Source organism: Thunnus albacares, chromosome 11 (assembly GCF_914725855.1).
Source record: "Thunnus albacares chromosome 11, fThuAlb1.1, whole genome shotgun sequence".
Lineage (NCBI taxonomy): Eukaryota > Metazoa > Chordata > Actinopteri > Scombriformes > Scombridae > Thunnus > Thunnus albacares.
This window is the reverse complement of record NC_058116.1, coordinates 30,047,265-30,055,320: the sequence shown is the minus strand read 5'-3', so window position 1 is coordinate 30,055,320 and position 8,056 is coordinate 30,047,265.

Below are 8,056 nucleotides of genomic sequence, written 5' to 3'. Positions count from 1 at the left end.
CTCTCTCGGTGTCTGCATTAGGATACGTTGTTGGCACGTGAACTTATATGACCTCAGTATGCAAAAAATCCTGGCTACAGCCTCGACTCTGAGGGCTGCTCTCAAAAAGCTCCTCTTTCAGATGAGACTATCTTAGTGTAGGTGGAGGCCCCAAACAGTCAGAAAAAGATGTATGCTGTGTATTCAGACTGCATTTAAAAAAGATGAGGCTGCATTAATGAGGAAGGATTTAAGTTAGCATAATTATTTTCTCCTCCATCTGTAGGATCAAGATAAGATATACTTTATTGTATCACGTCATACCGGGACTTCTTCTGTGGTTTTTGAACTCTTTGTGTATTTTGTTCTCTTGAGTTTTCAGTGTTGCATTTATGTTGCCTGGTTTTGCTTTTTTGTTTCCCTTGTGTGTTTCCTCTTGTGTGTTAGCCCAGTCCTGCTCCTATAGTGTCTTCCCCAGTTTATCTGCTCCCAGTCCGCCCGAGTGTTGTGTGTCACCTGTTGTCTGTTTACTTTAGTTCCTGTTTTATTTTGAAATATTTTCTCCTTGTGTCTTGTTACCTTTACTTCCTGTGTTTGATCACCTCGTGTGTTTCACTTGTGTCTCGTGTATTTATAGTCCAGTTTTCAGTTCGGTCTTTGTCGAGTCGTCTGCTTTTGTTCTATGTTTATTCCGTGTTCCTGTATCTGTGTCTCCTGTGACTTTTGCATTTTTTGCATTAAATATTTCTGCATCGCATCTTGCTTGCCTGCCGTCTCTGCATTCGGGTCCACCTGCTCTACTCACCCACCTTTTGTGACATACTGACCCAGAGGAGAAATCTGTCTCGGGCTCAGGTGTTGCACAGAGCTACATATAGAAAAATACACACAATAGAAGCACATAATCTCCAAATGTACAAAATACACTGTTGTGCCCCTGGTATTCCTGCAGAACACAATGAGCAGTAATCAGTAAAGTGGTAGAGCATATTTAAAAGATTAATAAAAAAAAAGCCTAAAAATTAGAAATCCAATTCAATAAACCAAGTGATGCTCTTCATGTTCTGCAGTCATCTACCAGTAATGTGCACCTGCCTGTTTTGATTGGCGAGACAGGAGAGTGTGACGCCGCATGTTGCAAAAACACGAGCCAGGTTTTTGCCAGATGACCGAGCGTTTCGTCGCGGGAGGGTTCTGTGTCGACACCTGGTCTCGTTGAAATGAATGAGGGTGCAGGGTTTTTTTTTTTTTTTTTCATGCAGTACTGTCTGAACACGACTTTATGGACCGTCTAACTTCTGAGCTCCAGATTACACTTTTCTCACAACGTCAAGATGAGAGCGCAAACACACATCTGCCACCCTGAACTCTTGCACTCCCTCCGCAACAATCATCATCTAAAAGCCTGGAGGCAGCGGATGGGTGTGGGCGCATCAACGTGAGGTGGCAAACTCATCTATTCATGCTAACCATCGGGGCTGTCGATGCTTTTGGAGAATGACAAGAGCTTCTTCTCACTGAAAACTGAAAGTTGAGGCAAGAACCCGACAAAGCACGAGCACCTCGTTCCCTCTGATGCACTCGGTGTTGCTCTAAAGGTCTCAAACTAATAGAAGGTGTCTGAAGCCTTCAGTGTTTCCTGCTTTCATCTCGCTATGACTGATTATCCCTCCTCCGACCTGAGAGTGAATGTGCTACCCCCGTGCCAGTCGAGATGAAGTGATTCCTGAACGGCAGCCAGAAAGTCCATATCTCAGAGGTTGAAGCTGTTCCGGCCTGTGAACAGATAGAAATCACTGCTGCGCGTTTTGTGCCGCGCTGATTAAACTGAGTCATGCTGTATTCAGGAGCAGCAAACCAGTGAGCTGCACCTTCCCTTGCGAAATGTTTGCGTCATGCTAAGATGAAGAGTGATGAGTGAGGAAGCCAATGTATAATATGAAAAAAAAAAACAGTCCCCCCTTGTCTGAGTGATGGTTGCATGTTGAGTAAGATCTTGGCTCCTTCCTATTTCGCCGGGTTCTTGAGTTTTCACACACACATCGGCGGGCTGGTTGCTCACAACGTCACCATGACCCCAGCCTTCAGGAAACAGCTATTGTTACAGCAGGGGAACAGTGGCAAGCAAGGAGAGTGAATTGTCAACTGTGTGTGTGTGTGTGTGTGTGTGTGTGTGTGTTTGGCGGCAGGAGGAGGAGGGTGTGTGTGTGTGTGTGTGTGTGTGTGCGTTCTTGTGATGGATGTGTCTCTCTTCCTGTTTGTAGTTTCTCAGGAGTGCTCTTTTTCCCATGCTGTGAATCTCACACACACTTTCACACGCACACGCCGCCACGCTCTCCTCCGAGCACGCCGCTGTGGGAGAAAAGCCAGCCGAAGAAAAGAAAAGAGAGGAGGGAGATGAAAGAGTCGCAGGAGTAAATCTCATTCCCCTCGGACCAAAGGATATGCCAAAGACACACTTAAGAGGGCTGCAGAGTCTTTTAAGTCAAATTCTTTATTCGCCCCTGTTTTGACATAAAACTGCAGCCTCCACAGTCGACGTGGTGCGCTGGCACACAGCGCAGCTCATGTTCCCATCAATCCTTTGCCCTTTTCATATGTCTTTTCAGTCGAGCAAACAACCGACCCTAACCCCCCTACCGCGCTCACTCACAGTTTTTAATTTCGACTGATAATTGCTGCGATACCTTAACCTTTAGCTTATTTTCACATTTGAATGGCAGGGGAAGGGAGAGACCTCCGGGGTGCAGAAGAAGAGAAGCAGACAGTTCGTCTCAGATGAAAATAGAGACAAGAGCTTAACCAGATCAGCTTCCCCGTCGGGCCAATACTTCAAAACCTGACCCTTGACCTCTCCGCTTTGGCCTGTCAGAATCACCTGTCCTCCTCTCTCTCTTTACTCATCCAGCCCTCTCGTGAAAGATGATCCCCTCCCCTCCTCCCCTCCTTCCTCACGCTGACCAACGCTTGTCACATATATACGTGGTGGTGACAGCCAAGTTTCCTCGCAGTCTTTTGTCGCAGAGGTCATCTCTGAAGCTCCTCTAACACTTAATTACATCTCTTAAGAGGAAGGTTGGACGCGGCTGTCACACACGAGACGGACTCCGTCTCTTCACCGGCCTCGACGCAAACAAATCATCGGGGAGGAAGACGTTAGGCATATGGTGCTCGTAGCGGGGAATGGGGAGCTCTTTTAAGGGTTAGTGGTTTTGAATCGGGTGATTCGCTGCGATGGCTGATCTTGAGTAATGGTCGGCGAGAGGAAGGACATCTGGTCAGCGGAGGTTGTCAAGGTCACACGGTAGCAGATAGCAGAGGAATAAGATGTTTAAAAGCAAGCATCATACTTTTTTTATATATAATATCTTTAAACTTTTCTCATTCAAGCTTTATTAGAGGAAGAGTTGATCTTTAAGGAGCCTGACAGAACACATGGTGGCTTTTCCTGTAGACGTGGGAAACTTTAATGAGCGTCTTGGGAAAGTACGGTCTGATGTGGTTTTTAACTTCCTCTCTGATTGTAGCCGAGCAGAAATATATTGAAGGACTCTGGTCACTTTTATGAAAAGGTCACGAAGGCAAATCTGATGAGGTCAAACCTCTTCCACGTCACTTTCAATATGACACAAGTCTGAAGTGAAAGCTGTCAGATTAACAAAAAAATCTGAGGTCAAACATGCAGAGATGTGAGAAACGTCTTGTTCTGCCTTCTAACATCACTGTAATGACTTTAATATCTGTCTTTATCTCTAAAATAAAGGCTGTGAACGAGCCAAAAAGCCGTCTCTCCCTCCTTATATCTTACATCTTCATTCATTCCAGCTACACGGATGAATAAATGAATATTCAGGGAAATGATTTACATCCAGCATGTGAGTCCCGAGTTAACGTCGTTCAATGCTTCCGAACGTCAGGAAACAGGCAGCGGAGTTCGTTCTTTGATCTAAAAGTTAAATAATTAAATTGAAGCAAAAATGTTTTAGTGTGAGATTCGCTGTGAGGAGCAGCGGCGCGGCGAGCGAGCGAGCGAGCGTCCCCGGAGCTCACCGCCGTCTTTAATTAAGGCTCCGACAGCAAAATGAGTTTTTAAAGTGATGCAGCTCGTTGAACGAACGAAAATCAGTCTTCATCCTCCTTTTATCAGAACGTTTTTAAACTACATCTGCACCTCTGTGTGAACGACAGAAAGACATCACTCTGTCTTCATGTCTGAGAGGAGATATCAGCTCAGTTTCTGTCCAGATTTAGTGCAAATATTTGGAGTTGGTTCATCGAGATAAACAGTGATTCTCCAGTCGCTGCCATTAAACTGTTTCAGAAGAAATGGACATAACGACATGATGTCATTAAACAACCCAGTCGCCAGAACGAAACGTTGGCATTGAACGTTTCTGCAAACCACAGAAAACGTTGAATATCTACGTTTCAACATGTGTAATATGTATCATATCAACATTTCTACCCGTTGAATAATGATGTTTTATGGTGTGACAACGCTGTGGTTAAGGTCTGGTTAGGTTCAGGCACAAAGACCACTTGGTTAGGGTTAGGGGAAAGATCATGGCGTTTTTCTCGCCAGAAAAATGGCTGCAAATGTCCTGACGTCTCGCTAAGAACACCGACTTTTGACGGTTGACACAGGAAGTGGACATTGGTTTCAGTTTCGAGGTGGTCTTTAACCGTTCTCTGCTGATTTCCAACTTAAAGAAACTTACTAACCGTCCACCTGCCGCTCCTCCTCCTAATAAGAAAGATCAACTCATATAGATCACATGTGAACTACGTCACTGTAGAAATGTTTATATGCTTATGTGTATTTCACGTGTTGAAACGTAGATATTCAACGTTTCTGTGGTTTGCAGAAACAACGTTTTATTCTGGCGACCAGGCTGCATTAAAAGAGCAGCAGTCAAAGCTGAAATGATGGAAAACGTGATGGAAATATGACGTTTCTGTTTGTTTCATGTATTCATTTGATGAAGGTTACAGTCTCCTCATCGCTCCTCACAGATCTGATGTTTTTGTTGCTGTTATTTTTCATCTCTTCATGTACGTCACGACTAAATCACTGAATCTGTTTCCGTTGTCACATTTTGCTTTTATCGACACACCAACTTTTCCACTTCAGTCAAGCGTAAAAACTTATTTTTTGCAATATTTGTTCTCATTTTCAGTGTTTCCACTCAGGTTTTTTATGCACAAATTGAAAATGCAACTAAAACCAGGTGGATGAAACACTGTAAAATATAAGTCATAGATAATTACTTTAACTTCAGACAGTAAATAAATCATCTGTATACAATTAAATCTATTGAAATAATGAGGAATAGTTCCATCCAGTGATTTATATCGTTAGTCTCCGGTATGTAAAATAGAAGTCAGACTGCTCCGGTCTTTACTGCTGACTAAAGATGACTCCAGGAATGTAATAAGAAGCTCTAATGATTGAATATTGATCGGTACATTTCCTGCTATCACTGTTCAAGCGCTGCAGTTCAGGACAAGACTCTTCACTCCACTGACCTCCTAAACTACCTCCTCCCCTCTTCTCCTCCACATCCTCAATCTCTTCACTCTCCTAAAAAAAAAAAAATCTCCACCTCCACCATCCTCCCCCTCTTTGTCTCCCTCTCTTCCTCACCTCTCTCATACCGAGCCCCGGGGTGAAAGAACTGTTCTCATTCAGAGCAGCGGTGGTGGTGGTGGTGGTGGGGGGCGGGGGGTTGATGGTGGCGGAAAAGCATGCTTTCAGGTTCCCCTCCTCAATGGCTCTTTATGCCAGGACCCCTGGGCCATCAACATGACAATGTGACAATGTGGCGGGGCTTTTTAAAAGAGATCCTGTGTTTGTTAAGTGTTTTTCCCCCTGAAGAGCAACCACGGGGCAGGGTCAGGGGACCTGAAAGTACCCGTGAAAGAAGAGGGCCAACTTTGATCACACAATGTGAAAGGGATGGACTTTTTGATTAACTTGAACTGGGAGAGCTGGGTTGTGTTTCTTTGGGTTTAAGGGTGAAGTGATGGTGAATCTGAGCTATAAGGAGATTTTGTGCGGAAAGTAGAGATTTTAAGGAACTTTTACATTTTACGAGTTTGACGTTTTTAGAGAGTCTTACCAAGAATGTGCACAGTATATAGAAAAAAGCTTTAAAGGAATTTGGTTATTGGGGGAAATACATAAATGCTCTTTGAGTCTCTGGTGAAATTCAGCTCAACTCATGGAGATCAGTTAAAGCGACTGTTTCTACCGTCGTAGCGGTGGATGCATGTTAACAGGAAGTGATATAATTCCATTTTATTGTTAAAAAATGAATTCAGAGGCATTATAAATACCTAGATTACATCATGTAGTTTAGTTAGACCAGCTGTTTAACCCTTTACCTCCCACTGCTCTGCCAGTGGGACGCTGGTACTCTGAAGCACTTTCACAGACTGCGATGACTTTTCCTCTGTGCCACAGAGCTCCATTGTTGTCCAACAACTATTAAACACACACAGCAATGAGCCATACCACACTGGGTGACATGTTGCTTCATTACCATCAACACACACATACACACACACACACACACATGCTGTGGTTTAGTTTGACTCACTTCCACACACACACACCGTCCCGCTGCTGGAGTGGAGACGTTCACTAGAGCACCAAATGTGGATTAAGTTTTAATCACAACTCAAGAGTGAAGAGTTTCACACTTGAATCTGAGCAGTCAGTAGTCATGTTATTGATGGTGACTGATGTCACCTGGCAGCAAACCAAATTTCTCCCTTGTGAACAATAAAGAAGAGACTGTCTCATTGCAGCTGACTGTGTCAAGTCGTACAGTATATAGAGGACAGAAATACAGAATATACTGTTGATATTTATTAAATTTATCGTAAGTACTGATTTTTGTTTTGAATAGAAACAGTCATGTAACATTTCATATATTAAGCTCTTCTCCTTTTCATTTTGTAGATACGGGTTGTGAACATGAATTGAGAAAAGGTGATCAGACATCTTTGAGTTGTAGTGATTTTAGCCTTAACTTACTTGCAGATGTTGAAAAGTGAACCTACTAAGATTTGCATCGAGTTCAGTTAAATTAAACAACAGTACATAAGAGTGTGACGACCTATTGTGTCGTTTTTCTTAGTCTCAGTCTCAAGATTCAATAAGGGATTTAAAAAGATTCAGATTGGATAAATGTGACCTACACTATGCGTGAGTGTAGCTCATAGAGGCTCGATGTGAACGTCTCTCCATGAGTTGTGCATTAAATGATCTCATTGCTTGATCGAGCTCCTGTCAGTAGGCAGGTTAGAAACAGAAACTGAAAAAAGAAAAAACAACATAAATATCATACAGAAAGTCTGTACTTGTATAAAAGAAACAACTACATGAACGTCTCTGAATGACCTCAGTGCATGTTCAGCTACGTGAAGCCCAGCAGCCTGTTCCTTGTGATTAAAGGGACGTGAGAGTCATCGACATACAGATCGATGACGGAGAATGTTTCCCTGCACAACAACCTGCATAAAGACCCTGATGCAGCTGCTGGAGTAAAATACCAAATACCAGTAAAACCTGAAAACAAAAACTCTGCTGTCAAACCTCTCGGCTGACACATTGACACAGTGACCACAGTATGAATTTTACAGAGTTTTTCTTTCAAATATATTTTAGCTGATTTGAACCATTTAGCTCAAATTTGCAGCCTTGTAGTCGGATCAGATGGAGGTCAGATCACCACCGACAAACCAAACCAAGACCGCTTCCTCTTATTAAGGGTCTTGTTGCGGTTGTTTTGGTCCACAGCCGACTACGACTGCTGATCTGCCCAAAGAATCGCACAAAGGAGGAAAAACGATATGAATAGATGAATACAATCACTCGTATGTGCGACTTTAAGAACCAATCTGTTCATGAGGAGAAATGTGTTGATTACTGCTGCTGTGCTAGAAAAAGAAATAAGAGTTAAGGAAGGTGTAAAGACATCCAGCATGCTGTTACACTGAGAGAAAATCATTTGGGTTTCATCTCCTAGTCATTTTATTAACTCAGATTTTCACCGCTACATTTACGCTGATT